Raw genomic sequence first — 20,112 nt, forward strand, 5'->3', positions numbered from 1 at the left:
CAGGTCTAAACCAGGACTAAACCAGGACTAAAGCAAGACTAAAGCAGGACTAAACAAGGGCTGAACCAGGTCTAAACCAGAACTAAACCAGGACTAAAGCAAGACTAAACCAGGACTAAAGCAGGACTAAAGCAGGGCTAAACCAGGACTAAACCAGGACTAAACCAGGTCCAAACCAGGACTAAAGCAGGACTAAAGCAGGTCTAAACCAGGTCTAAACCAGGACTAAAGCAGGGCTAAACCAGGACTAAAGCAGGACTAAACCAGGTCTAAACCAGGACTAAAGCAAGACTAAAACAGGACTAAAGCAGAACTAAAGCAGGGCTAAACCAGGTCTAAACCAGGACTAAAGCAGGGCTAAACCAGGTCTAAACCAGGACAAAAAGCAGGACTAAAGCAGGGCTAAACCAGGTCTAAACCAGGACTAAACCAGGACTAAAGCAGGGCTAAAGCAGGACTAAAGCAGGACTAAACAAGGGCTGAACCAGGTCTAAACCAGGACTAAACCAGGACTAAACGAGGTCTAAACCAGGACAAAAAGCAGGACTAAAGCAGGACTAAAGCAGGACTAAAGCAAGGCTAAACCAGGTCTAAACCAGGACTAAAGCAGGGCTAAACCAGGTCTAAACCAGGTCTAAACCAGGACTAAATCAGGACTAAACCAGGACTAAACCAGGACTAAACCAGGTCAAAACCAGGACTAAACCAGGACCAAACCAGGTCTTAAGCAGGTCTAAAGCAGGTCTAAAGCAGGGCTAAAGCAGGACTAAAGCAGGACTAAACCAGGTCTAAAGTGGGTTCAAACCAGGTCTAAAGCAGGACTAAATCATATCTAAAGCAGGTCTAAAGCAGGACTAAAGCCGGACTAAACCAGGTCTAAAGCGGGTTCAAACCAGGTCTAAAGCAGGTCTAAAGCAGGTCTAAAGCAGGACTAAAGCAGGTCCAAACCAGGTCTAAACCAGGACTAAAGCAGGTCTTAAGCAGGACTAAACCAGGTCTAAAGCAGGTCTAAAGCAGGACTAAAGCAGGTATAAACCAGGACTAAAGCAAGACTAAAGCAGGACTAAAGCAGGGCTAACCCAGGTCTAAACCAGGACTAAACCAGGACTAAAGCAGGACTAAAGCAGGGCTAAACCAGGTCTAAACCAGGACTAAAGCAGGGCTAAACGAGGACTAAACCAGGACTAAAGCAGGACTAAACCAGGTCTAAACCAGGACTAAAGCAGGACTAAAGCAGGGCTAAACCCGGTCTAAACCAGGACTAAACCAGGACTAAAGCAGGGCTAAACCAGGACTAAACCAGGACTAAAGCAGGGCTAAACCAGGTCTAAACCAGGACAAAAAGCAGGACTAAAGCAGGGCTAAACCAGGTCTAAACCAGGACTAAACCAGGACTAAAGCAGGGCTAAAGCAGGACTAAAGCAGGACTAAACAAGGGCTGAACCAGGTCTAAACCAGGACTAAACCAGGACTAAACGAGGTCTAAACCAGGACAAAAAGCAGGACTAAAGCAGGACTAAAGCAGGACTAAAGCAGGGCTAAACCAGGTCTAAACCAGGACTAAAGCAGGGCTAAACCAGGTCTAAACCAGGTCTAAACCAGGACTAAATCAGGACTAAACCAGGACTAAACCAGGACTAAACCAGGTCAAAACCAGGACTAAAGCAGGACTAAACAAGGTCTAAACCAGGTCTAAACCAGGACTAAACAAGGTCTAAACCAGGACTAAACCAGGTCTTAAGCAGGACTAAAGCAGGGCTAAAGCAGGACTAAAGCAGGACTAAACCAGGTCTAAAGTGGGTTCAAACCAGGTCTAAACGAGGACTAAACCAGGTCTAAACCAGGTCTAAAGCAGGACTAATCCAGGTATGAACCAGGAGTAAATCAGGACTAAACCAGGACTAAACCAGGACTAAACCAGGTCAAAACCAGGACTAAAGCAGGACTAAACCAGGTCTAAACCAGGACTAAAGCAGGACTAAAGCAGGGCTAAACCAGGTCTAAACCAGGACTAAAGCAGGGCTAACCCAGGTCTAAACCAGGACTAAACCAGGACTAAAGCAGGACTAAAGCTGGCTAAACCAGGTCTAAACCAGGACTAAAGCAGGGCTAAAGCAGGACTAAACCAGGACTAAAGCAGGGCTAAACCAGGTCTAAACCAGGTCTAAACCAGGACTAAATCAGGACTAAACCAGGACTAAACCAGGACTAAACCAGGTCAAAACCAGGACTAAAGCAGGACTAAACCAGGTCTAAACCAGGACTAAAGCAGGACTAAAGCAGGGCTAAACCAGGTCTAAACCAGGACTAAAGCAGGGCTAACCCAGGTCTAAACCAGGACTAAACCAGGACTAAAGCAGGACTAAAGCTGGCTAAACCAGGTCTAAACCAGGACTAAAGCAGGACTAAAGCAGGGCTAAACCAGGTCTAAACCAGGACTAAACCACGACTAAAGCAGGACTAAAGCAGGGCTAAACCAGGTCTAAACCAGGACTAAACCAGGACTAAAGCAAGACTAAAGCAGGGCTAAACCAGGACTAAACCAGGACTAAACCAGGACTAAAGCAGGGCTAAACCAGGACTAAAGCAGGACTAAACCAGGCCTAAACCAGGACTATAGCAGGACTAAAGCAGGACTAAAGCAGGACTAAAGCAGGACTAAAGCAGGGCTAAACCAGGTCTAAACCAGGACTAAAGCAGGGCTAAACCAGGTCTAAACCAGGACAAAAAGCAGGACTAAAGCAGGGCTAAACCAGGTCTAAACCAGGACTAAACCAGGACTAAAGCAAGACTAAAGCAGGACTAAAGCAGGACTAAACCAGGACTAAAGCAGGACTAAACCAGGTCTAAACCAGGACTAAAGCAGGACTAAAGCAGGACTAAAGCAGGGCTAACCCAGGTCTAAACCAGGACTAAAGCAGGACTAAAGCAGGACTAAACCAGGACTAAACCAGGTCTAAACCAGGACAAAAAGCAGGACTAAAGCAGGGCTAAACCAGGTCTAAACCAGGACTAAACCAGGTCTAAACCAGGACTAAACCAGGTCTAAACCAGGACTAAACCAGGACTAAAGCAGGACTAAAGCAGGGCTAAACCAGGACTAAAGCAGGACTAAAGCAGGGCTAAACCAGGTCTAAACCAGGACTAAACCAGGACTAAACCAGGACTAAAGCAGGACTAACCCAGGTCTAAACCAGGACTAAAGCAGGACGAAAGCAGGGCTAAACCAGGTCTAAACCAGGACTAAAGCAGGACTAAAGCAGGGCTAAACCAGGTCTAAACCAGGACTAAACCAGGACTGAAGCAAGACTAAAGCAGGACTAAACAAGGGCTGAACCAGGTCTAAACCAGAACTAAACCAGGACTAAAGCAAGACTAAACCAGGACTAAAGCAGGACTAAAGCAGGGCTAAACCAGGACTAAACCAGGACTAAACCAGGTCCAAACCAGGACTAAAGCAGGACTAAAGCAGGTCTAAACCAGGTCTAAACCAGGACTAAAGCAGGGCTAAACCAGGACTAAAGCAGGACTAAACCAGGTCTAAACCAGGACTAAAGCAAGACTAAAACAGGACTAAAGCAGAACTAAAGCAGGGCTAAACCAGGTCTAAACCAGGACTAAAGCAGGGCTAAACCAGGTCTAAACCAGGACAAAAAGCAGGACTAAAGCAGGCCTAAACCAGGTCTAAACCAGGACTAAACCAGGACTAAAGCAAGACTAAACAAGGGCTGAACCAGGTCTAAACCAGGACTAAACCAGGACTAAACGAGGTCTAAACCAGGACAAAAAGCAGGAATAAAGCAGGACTAAAGCAGGACTAAAGCAGGGCTAAACCAGGTCTAAACCAGGACTAAAGCAGGGCTAAACCAGGTCTAAACCAGGTCTAAACCAGGACTAAATCAGGACTAAACCAGGACTAAACCAGGACTAAACCAGGTCAAAACCAGGACTAAAGCAGGACTAAACAAGGTCTAAACCAGGTCTAAACCAGGACTAAACAAGGTCTAAACCATGTCTAAACCAGGACTAAACCGGGTCTAAACCAAGTCTAAACCAGGACCAAACCAGGTCTTAAGCAGGACTAAAGCAGGGCTAAAGCAGGACTAAAGCAGGACTAAAGCGGGTTCAAACCAGGTCTAAAGCAGGACTAAACCAGGTCTAAACCAGGACAAAAAGCAGGACTAAAGCAGGGCTAAACCAGGTCTAAACCAGGACTAAAAGCAGGTCTAAAGCAGGACTAAATCAGGTCTAAAGCAGGTCTAAAGCAGGTCTAAAGCAGGACTAAAGCAGGTCTAAAGCGGGTTCAAACCAGGTCTAAAGCAGGACTAAACCAGGTCTAAACCAGGACAAAAAGCAGGACTAAAGCAGGGCTAAACCAGGTCTAAACCAGGACTAAACCAGGTCTAAACCAGGACTAAACCAGGTCTAAACCAGGACTAAACCAGGACTAAAGCAGGACTAAAGCAGGGCTAAACCAGGACTAAAGCAGGACTAAAGCAGGGCTAAACCAGGTCTAAACCAGGACTAAACCAGGACTAAACCAGGACTAAAGCAGGACTAACCCAGGTCTAAACCAGGACTAAAGCAGGACGAAAGCAGGGCTAAACCAGGTCTAAACCAGGACTAAAGCAGGACTAAAGCAGGGCTAAACCAGGTCTAAACCAGGACTAAACCAGGACTGAAGCAAGACTAAAGCAGGACTAAACAAGGGCTGAACCAGGTCTAAACCAGAACTAAACCAGGACTAAAGCAAGACTAAACCAGGACTAAAGCAGGACTAAAGCAGGGCTAAACCAGGACTAAACCAGGACTAAACCAGGTCCAAACCAGGACTAAAGCAGGACTAAAGCAGGTCTAAACCAGGTCTAAACCAGGACTAAAGCAGGGCTAAACCAGGACTAAAGCAGGACTAAACCAGGTCTAAACCAGGACTAAAGCAAGACTAAAACAGGACTAAAGCAGAACTAAAGCAGGGCTAAACCAGGTCTAAACCAGGACTAAAGCAGGGCTAAACCAGGTCTAAACCAGGACAAAAAGCAGGACTAAAGCAGGCCTAAACCAGGTCTAAACCAGGACTAAACCAGGACTAAAGCAAGACTAAACAAGGGCTGAACCAGGTCTAAACCAGGACTAAACCAGGACTAAACGAGGTCTAAACCAGGACAAAAAGCAGGAATAAAGCAGGACTAAAGCAGGACTAAAGCAGGGCTAAACCAGGTCTAAACCAGGACTAAAGCAGGGCTAAACCAGGTCTAAACCAGGTCTAAACCAGGACTAAATCAGGACTAAACCAGGACTAAACCAGGACTAAACCAGGTCAAAACCAGGACTAAAGCAGGACTAAACAAGGTCTAAACCAGGTCTAAACCAGGACTAAACAAGGTCTAAACCATGTCTAAACCAGGACTAAACCGGGTCTAAACCAAGTCTAAACCAGGACCAAACCAGGTCTTAAGCAGGACTAAAGCAGGGCTAAAGCAGGACTAAAGCAGGACTAAACCAGGTCTAAAGTGGGTTCAAACCAGGTCTAAAGCAGGACTAAATCAGGTCTAAAGCAGGTCTAAAGCAGGTCTAAAGCAGGACTAAAGCAGGTCCAAACCAGGTCTAAACCAGGACTAAAGCAGGTCTTAAGCAGGACTAAACCAGGTCTAAAGCAGGTCTAAAGCAGGACTAAAGCAGGTATAAACCAGGACTAAAGCAAGACTAACCCAGGTCTAAACCAGGACTAAACCAGGACTAAAGCAGGACTAAAGCAGGGCTAAAACAGGTCTAAACCAGGACTAACCAGGACTAAACCAGGACTAAAGCAAGACTAAAGCAGGACTAAAGCAGGGCTAACCCAGGTCTAAACCAGGTCTAAACCAGGACTAAACCAGGACTAAAGCAAGACTAAAGCAGGGCTAAACGAGGACTAAACCAGGACTAAAGCAGGACTAAACCAGGTCTAAACCAGGACTAAAGCAGGACTAAAGCAGGACTAAACCAGGACTAAACCAGGTCCAAACCAGGACTAAACCAGGACTAAATCAGGTCTAAACCAGGAAGAAACCAGGGCTAAACCAGGACTAAACCAGTTCTAAACCAGGGCTAAACCAGGTCTAAAGCAGGGCTAAACCAGGTCTAAACAAGGACTAAACCAGGTCTAAACCAGGTCTAAAGCAGGTCTAAACCAGGTCTAAACCAGGACTAAACCAGTTCTAAACCAGGGCTAAACCAGGTCTAAAGCAGGGCTAAACCAGGTCTAAACCAGGACAAAAAGCAGGACTAAAGCAGGGCTAAACCAGGTCTAAACCAGGACTAAACCAGGACTAAAGCAGGGCTAAAGCAGGACTAAAGCAGGACTAAACAAGGGCTGAACCAGGTCTAAACCAGGACTAAACCAGGACTAAACGAGGTCTAAACCAGGACAAAAAGCAGGAATAAAGCAGGACTAAAGCAGGACTAAAGCAGGGCTAAACCAGGTCTAAACCAGGACTAAAGCAGGGCTAAACCAGGTCTAAACCAGGTCTAAACCAGGACTAAATCAGGACTAAACCAGGACTAAACCAGGACTAAACCAGGTCAAAACCAGGACTAAAGCAGGACTAAACAAGGTCTAAACCAGGTCTAAACCAGGACTAAACAAGGTCTAAACCATGTCTAAACCAGGACTAAACCGGGTCTAAACCAAGTCTAAACCAGGACCAAACCAGGTCTTAAGCAGGACTAAAGCAGGGCTAAAGCAGGACTAAAGCAGGACTAAACCAGGTCTAAAGTGGGTTCAAACCAGGTCTAAAGCAGGACTAAATCAGGTCTAAAGCAGGTCTAAAGCAGGACTAAAGCCGGACTAAACCAGGTCTAAAGCGGGTTCAAACCAGGTCTAAAGCAGGTCTAAAGCAGGTCTAAAGCAGGACTAAAGCAGGTCTAAAGCAGGACTAAAGCAGGTCCAAACCAGGTCTAAACCAGGACTAAAGCAGGTCTTAAGCAGGACTAAACCAGGTCTAAAGCAGGTCTAAAGCAGGACTAAAGCAGGTATAAACCAGGACTAAAGCAAGACTAAAGCAGGACTAAAGCAGGGCTAACCCAGGTCTAAACCAGGACTAAACCAGGACTAAAGCAGGACTAAAGCAGGGCTAAAACAGGTCTAAACCAGGACTAAACCAGGACTAAAGCAGGACTAAAGCAGGTCTAAACCAGGACTAAAGCAGAACTAAAGCAGGGCTAAACCCGGTCTAAACCAGGACTAAACCAGGACTAAAGCAAGACTAAAGCAGGGCTAAACGAGGACTAAACCAGGACTAAACCAGGGCTAAACCCGGTCTAAACCAGGACTAAACCAGGACTAAAGCAGGGCTAAACCAGGACTAAACCAGGACTAAACCAGGTCCAAACCAGGACTAAACCAGGACAAAATCAGGTCTAAACCAGGACGAAACCAGGGCTAAACCAGGACTAAACCAGTTCTAAACCAGGGCTAAACCAGGTCTAAAGCAGGGCTAAACCAGGTCTAAACAAGGACTAAACCAGGTCTAAACCAGGTCTAAAGCAGGTCTAAACCAGGTCTAAACCAGGACTAAACCAGTTCTAAACCAGGGCTAAACCAGGTCTAAAGCAGGGCTAAACCAGGTCTAAACCAGGACTAAACCAGGACTAAAGCAAGACTAAACCAGGACTAAATCAGGTCTAAACCAGGACGAAACCAGGGCTAAACCAGGACTAAAGCAGGACTAAAGCAGGTCTAAAGCAGGACTAAAGCAGGTCTAAAGCAGGACTAAAGCAAGTCTAAAGCAGGACTAAAGCAGGACTAAAGCTGGTCCGCCACTCTCCCTCACTCACAACATTCAAATCCCGCCTAAAAACATACCTCTTCACCCAAGCCTATGACCTCCCCTACCCCTAGCCTCCTCTACCCCATTGCCTACTCTTCTACCCCCTGTTACATCCCCATCTTTTTCTCTCTACTTCTTCTGTCTTGTTCATTTTATCTGTATATTAATGTGTTCTGTACGTGTTGTCCCCCCCTGTCTGTAAATACCCCCCCTTTTTTATTATGTTCAGCGTCTTTGGGTCACTGAAAAGCACTATATAAATAAAAGTTATTATTATTATTATTATTAGGTCTAAACCAGGTCTAAAGCAGGACTAAAGCAGGACTAAAGCAGGACTAAACCAGGTCTAAACCAGGTCTAAAGCAGGACTAAACCAGGTCTAAACCAGGTCTAAAGCAGGACTAATCCAGGACTAAAGCAGGGCTAACCCAGGTCTAAACCAGGACTAAAGCAGGACTAAACCAGGACTAAAGCAGGACTAAACCAGGTCTAAACCAGGACTAAAGCAAGACTAAAACAGGACTAAAGCAGGACTAAAGCAGGGCTAAACCAGGTCTAAACCAGGACTAAAGCAGGGCTAAACCAGGTCTAAACCAGGACAAAAAGCAGGACTAAAGCAGGGCTAAACCAGGTCTAAACCAGGACTAAACCAGGACTAAAGCAAGACTAAAGCAGGACTAAAGCAGGACTAAAGCAGGACTAAAGCAGGGCTAAACCAGGTCTAAACCAGGTCTAAACCAGGACTAAATCAGGACTAAACCAGGACTAAACCAGGACTAAACCAGGTCAAAACCAGGACTAAAGCAGGACTAAACAAGGTCTAAACCAGGTCTAAACCAGGACTAAACAAGGTCTAAACCATGTCTAAACCAGGACTAAACCGGGTCTAAACCGGGACTAAACCAGGTCTAAAGCAGGACTAAAACAGGACTAAAGCAGGTCTAAAGCAGGTCTAAAGCAGGACTAAAGCAGGTCTAAAGCAGGACTAAACCAGGTCTAAAGCGGGTTCAAACCAGGTCTAAAGCAGGTCTAAAGCAGGACTAAAGCAGGTCTAAACCAGGACTAAAGCAGGACTAAAGCAGGACTAAAACAGGACTAAAGCAGGACTAAACCAGGTCTAAAGCGGGTTCAAACCAGGTCTAAAGCAGGTCTAAAGCAGGACTAAAGCAGGTCTAAACTAGGTCTAAAGCAGGACTAATCCAGGTATGAACCAGGACTAAACGAGGTCTAAACCAGGGCTAAACCAGGTCTAAACCAAGTCTAAACCAGGTCTTAAGCAGGACTAAAGCAGGTCCAAAGCAGGACTAAAGCAGGTCTAAACTAGGTCTAAAGCAGGACTAATCCAGGTATGAACCAGGACTAAACGAGGTCTAAACCAGGACTAAACGAGGTCTAAACCAGGACTAAACCAGGTCTTAAGCAGGACTAAAGCAGGTCCAAAGCAGGACTAAAGCAGGACTAAACCAGGTCTAAAGTGGGTTCAAACCAGGTCTAAAGCGGGTTCAAACCAGGTCTAAAGCAGGTCTAAAGCAGGTCTAAAGCAGGACTTAAGCAGGTCTAAAGCAGGACTAAAGCAGGACTAAAGCAGGTCTAAAGCAGGACTAAAGCAGGACTAAACCAGGTCTAAAGCAGGTCTAAAGCAGGACTAAAGCAGGTATAAAGCAGGACTAAAGCAGGTCTAAAGCAGGTATAAAGCAGGACTAAAGCAGGTATAAAGCAGGACTAAAGCAGGTCTAAAGCAGGACTAAAGCAGGTCTAAAGCAGGTCTAAAGCAGGACTAAATCAGGTCTAAAGCAGGTCTAAAGCAGGTCCAAACCAGGTCTAAATCAGGACTAAAGCGGGTCTTAAGCAGGACTAAACCAGGACTAAAGCAGGTCTAAAGCAGGACTAAATCAGGACTAAAGCGGGTCTAAACCAGGTCTAAACCAGGTCTAAACCAAATCTGAAGCAAGTTAAAAACAGAACTAAACCAGGTCTAAAGCTACTGGTGCCAGAGGGCCTCCTGCTGGTGCCAGAGGGCCTCCTGCTGGTGCCAGAGGGCCTCCTGCTGGTGCCAGAGGTTCTCCTGCTGGTGCCAGAGGGCCTCCTGCTGGTGCTGCGTTACTACGCCCTAAAACGCGACTAAAACAGGACTAAAGCAGGTCTAAAGCAGGTCTAAAGCAGGACTAAAGCAGGTCTAAAGCAGGACTAAACCAGGTCTAAAGCGGGTTCAAACCAGGTCTAAAGCAGGTCTAAAGCAGGACTAAAGCAGGACTAAAGCAGGACTAAAACAGGACTAAAGCAGGACTAAAGCAGGACTAAAGCAGGACTAAAGCAGGACTAAAGCAGGTCTAAAGCAGGACTAAACCAGGTCTAAAGCGGGTTCAAACCAGGTCTAAAGCAGGTCTAAAGCAGGACTAAAGCAGGTCTAAACTAGGTCTAAAGCAGGACTAAACCAGGGCTAAACCAGGTCTAAACCAAGTCTAAACCAGGACTAAACCAGGTCTTAAGCAGGACTAAAGCAGGTCCAAAGCAGGACTAAAGCAGGACTAAAACAGGACTAAAGCAGGACTAAAGCAGGCCTAAAGCAGGTCTAAAGCAGGACTAAAGCAGGTCTAAAGCAGGACTAAACCAGGTCTAAAGCGGGTTCAAACCAGGTCTAAAGCAGGTCTAAAGCAGGACTAAAGCAGGTCTAAACTAGGTCTAAAGCAGGACTAATCCAGGTATGAACCAGGACTAAACGAGGTCTAAACCAGGGCTAAACCGGGTCTAAACCGGGACTAAACCAGGTCTAAACCAAGTCTAAACCAGGACTAAACCAGGTCTTAAGCAGGACTAAAGCAGGTCCAAAGCAGGACTAAAGCAGGACTAAACCAGGTCTAAAGCAGGACTAAAGCAGGACCAAACCAGGACTAAACCAGGTCTTAAGCAGGACTAAAGCAGGTCCAAAGCAGGTCTAAAGCAGGACTAAAGCCGGACTAAACCAGGTCTAAAGCGGGTTCAAACCAGGTCTAAAGCAGGTCTAAAGCAGGTCTAAAGCAGGACTAAAGCAGGTCTAAAGCAGGACTAAAGCAGGTCCAAACCAGGTCTAAACCAGGACTAAAGCAGGTCTTAAGCAGGACTAAACCAGGTCTAAAGCAGGTCTAAAGCAGGACTAAAGCAGGTATAAACCAGGACTAAAGCAAGACTAAAGCAGGACTAAAGCAGGGCTAAACCAGGACTAAACCAGGACTAAAGCAGGACTAAAGCAGGTCTAAACCAGGACTAAAGCAGGACTAAAGCAAGACTAAAGCAGGGCTAAACGAGGACTAAACCAGGACTAAAGCAGGACTAAACCAGGTCTAAACCAGGACTAAAGCAGGACTAAAGCAGGGCTAAACCCGGTCTAAACCAGGACTAAACCAGGACTAAAGCAGGGCTAAACCAGGTCTAAACCAGGACTAAACCAGGACTAAAGCAGGACTAAAGCAGGTCTAAACCAGGACTAAAGCAGGACTAAAGCAAGACTAAAGCAGGGCTAAACCAGGACTAAACCAGGACTAAAGCAGGACTAAACCAGGTCTAAACCAGGACTAAAGCAGGACTAAAGCAGGGCTAAAACAGGTCTAAACCAGGACTAAACCAGGACTAAAGCAGGACTAAAGCAGGTCTAAACCAGGACTAAAGCAGGACTAAAGCAAGACTAAAGCAGGGCTAAACGAGGACTAAACCAGGACTAAAGCAGGACTAAACCAGGTCTAAACCAGGACTAAAGCAGGACTAAAGCAGGGCTAAACCCGGTCTAAACCAGGACTAAACCAGGACTAAAGCAGGGCTAAACCAGGACTAAACCAGGACTAAACCAGGTCCAAACCAGGACTAAACCAGGACTAAACCAGGACTAAACCAGGACTAAACCAGGTCTAAAGCAGGTATAAAGCAGGACTAAAGCAGGTCTTAAGCAGGACTAAACCAGGACTAAAGCAGGTATAAAGCAGGACTAAAGCAGGTCTAAAGCAGGACTAAAGCAGGTCTAAAGCAGGTCTAAAGCAGGACTAAAGCAGGTCTAAAGCAGGACTAAAGCAGGTCCAAACCAGGACTAAACCAGGTCTAAAGCAGGTCTAAAGCAGGACTAAAGCAGGTCTTAAGCAGGACTAAACCAGGACTAAAGCAGGTATAAAGCAGGACTAAAGCAGGTCTAAAGCAGGACTAAAGCAGGTCTAAAGCAGGTCTAAAGCAGGACTAAACCAGGACTAAAGCAGGTATAAAGCAGGACTAAAGCAGGTCTAAAGCAGGTCTAAAGCAGGTCCAAACCAGGTCTAAATCAGGACTAAAGCGGGTCTTAAGCAGGACTAAACCAGGACTAAAGCAGGTCTAAAGCAGGACTAAATCAGGACTAAAGCAGGACTAAAGCAGGTCTAAAGCAGGTCTTAAGCAGGACTAAACCAGGACTAAAGCAGGTATAAAGCAGGACTAAAGCAGGTCTAAAGCAGGACTAAAGCAGGACTAAACCAGGACTAAAGCAGGTATAAAGCAGGTCTAAACCAGGTCTAAACCAGGTCTAAACCAGGTCTAAACCAAATCTGAAGCAAGTTAAAAACAGAACTAAACCAGGTCTAAAGCTACTGGTGCCAGAGGGCCTCCTGCTGGTGCCAGAGGGCCTCCTGCTGGTGCCAGAGGGCCTCCTGCTGGTGCCAGAGGTTCTCCTGCTGGTGCCAGAGGGCCTCCTGCTGGTGCTGCGTTACTACGCCCTAAAACGCGACTAAAACAGGACTAAAGCAGGTCTAAAGCAGGTCTAAAGCAGGACTAAAGCAGGTCTAAAGCAGGACTAAACCAGGTCTAAAGCGGGTTCAAACCAGGTCTAAAGCAGGTCTAAAGCAGGACTAAAGCAGGACTAAAGCAGGACTAAAACAGGACTAAAGCAGGACTAAAGCAGGACTAAAGCAGGACTAAAACAGGACTAAAGCAGGACTAAAGCAGGACTAAAGCAGGACTAAAGCAGGACTAAAGCAGGTCTAAAGCAGGACTAAACCAGGTCTAAAGCGGGTTCAAACCAGGTCTAAAGCAGGTCTAAAGCAGGACTAAAGCAGGTCTAAACTAGGTCTAAAGCAGGACTAAACCAGGGCTAAACCAGGTCTAAACCAAGTCTAAACCAGGACTAAACCAGGTCTTAAGCAGGACTAAAGCAGGTCCAAAGCAGGACTAAAGCAGGACTAAAACAGGACTAAAGCAGGACTAAAGCAGGCCTAAAGCAGGTCTAAAGCAGGACTAAAGCAGGTCTAAAGCAGGACTAAACCAGGTCTAAAGCGGGTTCAAACCAGGTCTAAAGCAGGTCTAAAGCAGGACTAAAGCAGGTCTAAACTAGGTCTAAAGCAGGACTAATCCAGGTATGAACCAGGACTAAACGAGGTCTAAACCAGGGCTAAACCGGGTCTAAACCGGGACTAAACCAGGTCTAAACCAAGTCTAAACCAGGACTAAACCAGGTCTTAAGCAGGACTAAAGCAGGTCCAAAGCAGGACTAAAGCAGGACTAAACCAGGTCTAAAGCAGGACTAAAGCAGGACCAAACCAGGACTAAACCAGGTCTTAAGCAGGACTAAAGCAGGTCCAAAGCAGGTCTAAAGCAGGACTAAAGCCGGACTAAACCAGGTCTAAAGCGGGTTCAAACCAGGTCTAAAGCAGGTCTAAAGCAGGTCTAAAGCAGGACTAAAGCAGGTCTAAAGCAGGACTAAAGCAGGTCCAAACCAGGTCTAAACCAGGACTAAAGCAGGTCTTAAGCAGGACTAAACCAGGTCTAAAGCAGGTCTAAAGCAGGACTAAAGCAGGTATAAACCAGGACTAAAGCAAGACTAAAGCAGGACTAAAGCAGGGCTAAACCAGGACTAAACCAGGACTAAAGCAGGTCTAAAGCAGGTATAAAGCAGGACTAAAGCAGGTATAAAGCAGGACTAAAGCAGGTCTAAAGCAGGACTAAAGCAGGTCTAAAGCAGGTCTAAAGCAGGACTAAATCAGGTCTAAAGCAGGTCTAAAGCAGGTCCAAACCAGGTCTAAATCAGGACTAAAGCGGGTCTTAAGCAGGACTAAACCAGGACTAAAGCAGGTCTAAAGCAGGACTAAATCAGGACTAAAGCGGGTCTAAACCAGGTCTAAACCAGGTCTAAACCAAATCTGAAGCAAGTTAAAAACAGAACTAAACCAGGTCTAAAGCTACTGGTGCCAGAGGGCCTCCTGCTGGTGCCAGAGGGCCTCCTGCTGGTGCCAGAGGGCCTCCTGCTGGTGCCAGAGGTTCTCCTGCTGGTGCCAGAGGGCCTCCTGCTGGTGCTGCGTTACTACGCCCTAAAACGCGACTAAAACAGGACTAAAGCAGGTCTAAAGCAGGTCTAAAGCAGGACTAAAGCAGGTCTAAAGCAGGACTAAACCAGGTCTAAAGCGGGTTCAAACCAGGTCTAAAGCAGGTCTAAAGCAGGACTAAAGCAGGACTAAAGCAGGACTAAAACAGGACTAAAGCAGGACTAAAGCAGGACTAAAGCAGGACTAAAGCAGGACTAAAGCAGGTCTAAAGCAGGACTAAACCAGGTCTAAAGCGGGTTCAAACCAGGTCTAAAGCAGGTCTAAAGCAGGACTAAAGCAGGTCTAAACTAGGTCTAAAGCAGGACTAAACCAGGGCTAAACCAGGTCTAAACCAAGTCTAAACCAGGACTAAACCAGGTCTTAAGCAGGACTAAAGCAGGTCCAAAGCAGGACTAAAGCAGGACTAAAACAGGACTAAAGCAGGACTAAAGCAGGCCTAAAGCAGGTCTAAAGCAGGACTAAAGCAGGTCTAAAGCAGGACTAAACCAGGTCTAAAGCGGGTTCAAACCAGGTCTAAAGCAGGTCTAAAGCAGGACTAAAGCAGGTCTAAACTAGGTCTAAAGCAGGACTAATCCAGGTATGAACCAGGACTAAACGAGGTCTAAACCAGGGCTAAACCGGGTCTAAACCGGGACTAAACCAGGTCTAAACCAAGTCTAAACCAGGACTAAACCAGGTCTTAAGCAGGACTAAAGCAGGTCCAAAGCAGGACTAAAGCAGGACTAAACCAGGTCTAAAGCAGGACTAAAGCAGGACCAAACCAGGACTAAACCAGGTCTTAAGCAGGACTAAAGCAGGTCCAAAGCAGGTCTAAAGCAGGACTAAAGCCGGACTAAACCAGGTCTAAAGCGGGTTCAAACCAGGTCTAAAGCAGGTCTAAAGCAGGTCTAAAGCAGGACTAAAGCAGGTCTAAAGCAGGACTAAAGCAGGTCCAAACCAGGTCTAAACCAGGACTAAAGCAGGTCTTAAGCAGGACTAAACCAGGTCTAAAGCAGGTCTAAAGCAGGACTAAAGCAGGTATAAACCAGGACTAAAGCAAGACTAAAGCAGGACTAAAGCAGGGCTAAACCAGGACTAAACCAGGACTAAATCAGGACTAAACCAGGACTAAACCAGGACTAAACCAGGTCAAAACCAGGACTAAAGCAGGACTAAACAAGGTCTAAACCAGGTCTAAACCAGGACTAAACAAGGTCTAAACCATGTCTAAACCAGGACTAAACCGGGTCTAAACCAAGTCTAAACCAGGACCAAACCAGGTCTTAAGCAGGACTAAAGCAGGGCTAAAGCAGGACTAAAGCAGGACTAAACCAGGTCTAAAGTGGGTTCAAACCAGGTCTAAAGCAGGACTAAAGCAGGTCTTAAGCAGGACTAAACCAGGTCTAAAGCAGGTCTAAAGCAGGACTAAAGCAGGTATAAACCAGGACTAAAGCAAGACTAACCCAGGTCTAAACCAGGACTAAACCAGGACTAAAGCAGGACTAAAGCAGGGCTAAAACAGGTCTAAACCAGGACTAACCAGGACTAAACCAGGACTAAAGCAAGACTAAAGCAGGACTAAAGCAGGGCTAACCCAGGTCTAAACCAGGTCTAAACCAGGACTAAACCAGGACTAAAGCAAGACTAAAGCAGGGCTAAACGAGGACTAAACCAGGACTAAAGCAGGACTAAACCAGGTCTAAACCAGGACTAAAGCAGGACTAAAGCAGGACTAAACCAGGACTAAACCAGGTCCAAACCAGGACTAAACCAGGACTAAATCAGGTCTAAACCAGGACGAAACCAGGGCTAAACCAGGACTAAACCAGTTCTAAACCAGGGCTAAACCAGGTCTAAAGCAGGGCTAAACCAGGTCTAAACAAGGACTAAACCAGGTCTAAACCAGGTCTAAAGCAGGTCTAAACCAGGTCTAAACCAGGACTAAACCAGTTCTAAACCAGGGCTAAACCAGGTCTAAAGCAGGGCTAAACCAGGTCTAAACCAGGACAAAAAGCAGGACTAAAGCAGGGCTAAACCAGGTCTAAACCAGGACTAAACCAGGACTAAAGCAGGGCTAAAGCAGGACTAAAGCAGGACTAAACAAGGGCTGAACCAGGTCTAAACCAGGACTAAACCAGGACTAAACGAGGTCTAAACCAGGACAAAAAGCAGGAATAAAGCAGGACTAAAGCAGGACTAAAGCAGGGCTAAACCAGGTCTAAACCAGGACTAAAGCAGGGCTAAACCAGGTCTAAACCAGGTCTAAACCAGGACTAAATCAGGACTAAACCAGGACTAAACCAGGACTAAACCAGGTCAAAACCAGGACTAAAGCAGGACTAAACAAGGTCTAAACCAGGTCTAAACCAGGACTAAACAAGGTCTAAACCATGTCTAAACCAGGACTAAACCGGGTCTAAACCAAGTCTAAACCAGGACCAAACCAGGTCTTAAGCAGGACTAAAGCAGGGCTAAAGCAGGACTAAAGCAGGACTAAACCAGGTCTAAAGTGGGTTCAAACCAGGTCTAAAGCAGGACTAAATCAGGTCTAAAGCAGGTCTAAAGCAGGACTAAAGCCGGACTAAACCAGGTCTAAAGCGGGTTCAAACCAGGTCTAAAGCAGGTCTAAAGCAGGTCTAAAGCAGGACTAAAGCAGGTCTAAAGCAGGACTAAAGCAGGTCCAAACCAGGTCTAAACCAGGACTAAAGCAGGTCTTAAGCAGGACTAAACCAGGTCTAAAGCAGGTCTAAAGCAGGACTAAAGCAGGTATAAACCAGGACTAAAGCAAGACTAAAGCAGGACTAAAGCAGGGCTAACCCAGGTCTAAACCAGGACTAAACCAGGACTAAAGCAGGACTAAAGCAGGGCTAAAACAGGACTAAAGCAGGACTAAAGCAGGTCTAAACCAGGACTAAAGCAGAACTAAAGCAGGGCTAAACCCGGTCTAAACCAGGACTAAACCAGGACTAAAGCAGGGCTAAACCAGGACTAAACCAGGACTAAACCAGGTCCAAACCAGGACTAAACCAGGACAAAATCAGGTCTAAACCAGGACGAAACCAGGGCTAAACCAGGACTAAACCAGTTCTAAACCAGGGCTAAACCAGGTCTAAAGCAGGGCTAAACCAGGTCTAAACAAGGACTAAACCAGGTCTAAACCAGGTCTAAAGCAGGTCTAAACCAGGTCTAAACCAGGACTAAACCAGTTCTAAACCAGGGCTAAACCAGGTCTAAAGCAGGGCTAAACCAGGTCTAAACCAGGACTAAACCAGGACTAAAGCAAGACTAAAGCAGGACTAAACAAGGGCTGAACCAGGTCTAAACCAGGACTAAATCAGGTCTAAACCAGGACGAAACCAGGGCTAAACCAGGACTAAAGCAGGACTAAAGCAGGTCTAAAGCAGGACTAAAGCAGGTCTAAAGCAGGACTAAAGCAAGTCTAAAGCAGGACTAAAGCAGGACTAAAGCTGGTCCGCCACTCTCCCTCACTCACAACATTCAAATCCCGCCTAAAAACATACCTCTTCACCCAAGCCTATGACCTCCCCTACCCCTAGCCTCCTCTACCCCATTGCCTACTCTTCTACCCCCTGTTACATCCCCATCTTTTTCTCTCTACTTCTTCTGTCTTGTTCATTTTATCTGTATATTAATGTGTTCTGTACGTGTTGTCCCCCCCTGTCTGTAAATACCCCCCCTTTTTTATTATGTTCAGCGTCTTTGGGTCACTGAAAAGCACTATATAAATAAAAGTTATTATTATTATTATTATTAGGTCTAAACCAGGTCTAAAGCAGGACTAAAGCAGGACTAAAGCAGGACTAAACCAGGTCTAAACCAGGTCTAAAGCAGGACTAAACCAGGTCTAAACCAGGTCTAAAGCAGGACTAATCCAGGACTAAAGCAGGGCTAACCCAGGTCTAAACCAGGACTAAAGCAGGACTAAACCAGGACTAAAGCAGGACTAAACCAGGTCTAAACCAGGACTAAAGCAAGACTAAAACAGGACTAAAGCAGGACTAAAGCAGGGCTAAACCAGGTCTAAACCAGGACTAAAGCAGGGCTAAACCAGGTCTAAACCAGGACAAAAAGCAGGACTAAAGCAGGGCTAAACCAGGTCTAAACCAGGACTAAACCAGGACTAAAGCAAGACTAAAGCAGGACTAAAGCAGGACTAAAGCAGGACTAAAGCAGGGCTAAACCAGGTCTAAACCAGGTCTAAACCAGGACTAAATCAGGACTAAACCAGGACTAAACCAGGACTAAACCAGGTCAAAACCAGGACTAAAGCAGGACTAAACAAGGTCTAAACCAGGTCTAAACCAGGACTAAACAAGGTCTAAACCATGTCTAAACCAGGACTAAACCGGGTCTAAACCGGGACTAAACCAGGTCTAAAGCAGGACTAAAACAGGACTAAAGCAGGTCTAAAGCAGGTCTAAAGCAGGACTAAAGCAGGTCTAAAGCAGGACTAAACCAGGTCTAAAGCGGGTTCAAACCAGGTCTAAAGCAGGTCTAAAGCAGGACTAAAGCAGGTCTAAACCAGGACTAAAGCAGGACTAAAGCAGGACTAAAACAGGACTAAAGCAGGACTAAACCAGGTCTAAAGCGGGTTCAAACCAGGTCTAAAGCAGGTCTAAAGCAGGACTAAAGCAGGTCTAAACTAGGTCTAAAGCAGGACTAATCCAGGTATGAACCAGGACTAAACGAGGTCTAAACCAGGGCTAAACCAGGTCTAAACCAAGTCTAAACCAGGTCTTAAGCAGGACTAAAGCAGGTCCAAAGCAGGACTAAAGCAGGTCTAAACTAGGTCTAAAGCAGGACTAATCCAGGTATGAACCAGGACTAAACGAGGTCTAAACCAGGACTAAACGAGGTCTAAACCAGGACTAAACCAGGTCTTAAGCAGGACTAAAGCAGGTCCAAAGCAGGACTAAAGCAGGACTAAACCAGGTCTAAAGTGGGTTCAAACCAGGTCTAAAGCGGGTTCAAACCAGGTCTAAAGCAGGTCTAAAGCAGGTCTAAAGCAGGACTTAAGCAGGTCTAAAGCAGGACTAAAGCAGGACTAAAGCAGGTCTAAAGCAGGACTAAAGCAGGACTAAACCAGGTCTAAAGCAGGTCTAAAGCAGGACTAAAGCAGGTATAAAGCAGGACTAAAGCAGGTCTAAAGCAGGTATAAAGCAGGACTAAAGCAGGTATAAAGCAGGACTAAAGCAGGTCTAAAGCAGGACTAAAGCAGGTCTAAAGCAGGTCTAAAGCAGGACTAAATCAGGTCTAAAGCAGGTCTAAAGCAGGTCCAAACCAGGTCTAAATCAGGACTAAAGCGGGTCTTAAGCAGGACTAAACCAGGACTAAAGCAGGTCTAAAGCAGGACTAAATCAGGACTAAAGCGGGTCTAAACCAGGTCTAAACCAGGTCTAAACCAAATCTGAAGCAAGTTAAAAACAGAACTAAACCAGGTCTAAAGCTACTGGTGCCAGAGGGCCTCCTGCTGGTGCCAGAGGGCCTCCTGCTGGTGCCAGAGGGCCTCCTGCTGGTGCCAGAGGTTCTCCTGCTGGTGCCAGAGGGCCTCCTGCTGGTGCTGCGTTACTACGCCCTAAAACGCGACTAAAACAGGACTAAAGCAGGTCTAAAGCAGGTCTAAAGCAGGACTAAAGCAGGTCTAAAGCAGGACTAAACCAGGTCTAAAGCGGGTTCAAACCAGGTCTAAAGCAGGTCTAAAGCAGGACTAAAGCAGGACTAAAGCAGGACTAAAACAGGACTAAAGCAGGACTAAAGCAGGACTAAAGCAGGACTAAAGCAGGACTAAAGCAGGTCTAAAGCAGGACTAAACCAGGTCTAAAGCGGGTTCAAACCAGGTCTAAAGCAGGTCTAAAGCAGGACTAAAGCAGGTCTAAACTAGGTCTAAAGCAGGACTAAACCAGGGCTAAACCAGGTCTAAACCAAGTCTAAACCAGGACTAAACCAGGTCTTAAGCAGGACTAAAGCAGGTCCAAAGCAGGACTAAAGCAGGA

The sequence above is a fragment of the Eucyclogobius newberryi genome, unplaced genomic scaffold (genome assembly GCF_026437365.1).
Source record: "Eucyclogobius newberryi isolate DKJ021-1_F unplaced genomic scaffold, fEucNew1.0.hap1 SCAF_25, whole genome shotgun sequence".
NCBI lineage: Eukaryota > Metazoa > Chordata > Actinopteri > Gobiiformes > Gobiidae > Eucyclogobius > Eucyclogobius newberryi.